The sequence below is a fragment of the Nematolebias whitei genome, chromosome 1 (assembly GCF_014905685.2).
Source record: "Nematolebias whitei isolate Nwh7 chromosome 1, NemWhi1, whole genome shotgun sequence".
NCBI lineage: Eukaryota > Metazoa > Chordata > Actinopteri > Cyprinodontiformes > Rivulidae > Nematolebias > Nematolebias whitei.
This window is the reverse complement of record NC_056498.1, coordinates 42,071,727-42,074,017: the sequence shown is the minus strand read 5'-3', so window position 1 is coordinate 42,074,017 and position 2,291 is coordinate 42,071,727. Positions and strand designations below refer to the sequence as shown.

General features: G+C 40.2%; 1 protein-coding gene across 1 annotated transcript in view; it reads left to right on the top strand.

The window, feature by feature from the left end:
- The window catches only part of plod3 (procollagen-lysine, 2-oxoglutarate 5-dioxygenase 3), a gene marked incomplete in the record, with an annotated part of 34,637 nt that overhangs the window by 24,311 nt on the left and 8,035 nt on the right, over positions 1–2,291 (top strand).

Here is a 2,291-nt window from a genome sequence, read left to right as displayed (position 1 = left end):
AGATGTGGCCGTCCAGACACGCCCATTTTTCTATCGTCCAATCAGATCCGGCCGGCCAGAAACGCCTATTTTCCTATCGTCCAATCAGATATGACCGCCCAGATACGCCCACTTTCCTATAGTCCAATCAGATATGAGCGCCCAGATACGCCTTCCGAATTTGCCTGCAGAGACCCCTTCTTGTAACATGGCGGTGGACGGCTGCATCTTCCACAGAACCCTGGCCCGGTCCAGACCGGCTCCGAACAAGGTCAGAACTTTGTCATGTTCTCACCGAACCCGTCCCGGTCAGCTGTGTTTATTGGTTCTGTTGGATCTGCCACGTGCGTACGCGTTTTCGCGCCTTCATCCAGCAACTTCCACCAGACTTCGTTTAAAAATGGTCCGATTTAACGAAGATTAACCCGCTGCTCTTTTTACCCGCTTCTATGGAATTCAAGACAACAATAATAAATATAAATAATTGTAATGTAAAAGACATACAAGCCGAATTCACTATGGGATCATAAAGTTTCATCTGAAGTATTTTAGTTGTAATCTTGGCTAAATAACAGACAAAATATTAACATTTTTGAAAAAGAAAAACTGAAAAGTATGGTAATCACTATTCTTTAAGAAATTACGGTTGACTGCTAGAAAACTCATGTCGAAATTACTAAACGGGTTTATGTTGGTGAAGTATTTACAATTGAGTTTAATTTGTAATTTTATTCTATAATCCATACAAAATTCCTAAATTTGAATATTTCCCTATGAGGTTTGGAACGGGGAGCATTTAGACATCACTTTCCCTTCACAGCCTGAAAAAGGCATGACTGATTAAATCAATCAACCTTTATTTATACAGGTAAATCATTTGGTCTGGGTGTATTTAGTGCTTTTTTGAAACTTTAGGTTTCAATTTAATCAAATATAGTTGCTGTTTTATACTCATTGACGGTCTGTCAGGGTTTTAAAACAAATAATAATAATATATAATCCAAAAAAGTTCAATCTGGTCCTCTGGACATTCAAAAAAAACCAAAACATAGCAAAAAAAATGTAGAAACGTTTCGTCTCTCATCCTGAGGACTTCCTCAGTCTGAGGTGCTGTATTCAGCTCAGTCTCTTAAATAGCACCTTCTCAGAGTGGATCAACCAGTTTGCTGCTGACAACCAGAACCAGCTGATCACATGCTCAAGAAGGACCATCATCCTAACAATGGATCATTAGCACCTGATGGCTGTTTACTATTCACAGAGGGCTGAGTGATACTAGCAATCACAGCATTGTAAGAGGGGGACAGTTGAACCTGGAGGCTCCACCCCTGTTTAATGATGGACGGTTTCTTTTCACAAAGATGGCCTCCTTTACTCCTCTCTCAAACCATCGTTCCTCTCTGTCCAGGATGTGAACATCTTCATCCTTGAAAGAGTGACCGCTGGCCTGGAGATGAGTGTAGACCGCAGAGTCCTGGCCTGATGATGTTGATCTTCTGTGCTGGGCCATCCTTTTGGCCAGTGGCTGTTTAGTTTCCCCGATGTAAGACTGATCACCCTCCTGACACTGAACAACATACACAACATTACTCTGTTTGTGCCGGGGGACTGGATCTTTGGGATGAACCAGTCTTTAATGTATTTTGGGGTTTAAAAGCCACTGGGACGTTATGTTTAGAAAATAAACGTCTCAGTTTCTCTGATACTCCCTCAACATCTGGAATGACCACTGGTCTGGGTCTGGGTTCCTCCTTTTCACCTGATAGCTGACTGGAGTCCTGTTTGGGTTTCTTCTCTGCTTTCAGGAAGGCCCAGTTAGGATATCCACATTGCTCTAGAGCAGGGGTGGGCAATTATTTTTTCCATGGGGCCACATGAGAAACAGCAAATATTGTGGAGGGCTGGCACAAATGACTTTTTCATTCAACCTTTATTTATTCAGGTAAATCCCATTGAGCCTCGAGGACTCATTTACAAGAGAGACCTGATTTCAACTTAACTCAGTACTGCATAATATTAGTATTTCATTATTAAAAGAAGTACATAGCACTGTTTTAACAACCCGGTAAGAGTATTTGTTATGATTAAGCAACGAAAAAGCGAGGTTTCCTTACAAAAAATGTCATTTATTAAATTAAATTTCCCAGTACAATGGTAAACTGTTAACATCTTTACCATTTGTGACGTTATATTAATGATCATTTTCAGTCACATTCACCCCAAAACTCATTTTGAGTTTTATGTACTGCTGGAAAAAGTTCTTATCTTTGTAAATATATCACAATATTGTCTTTGTACTCCAAATATTATGA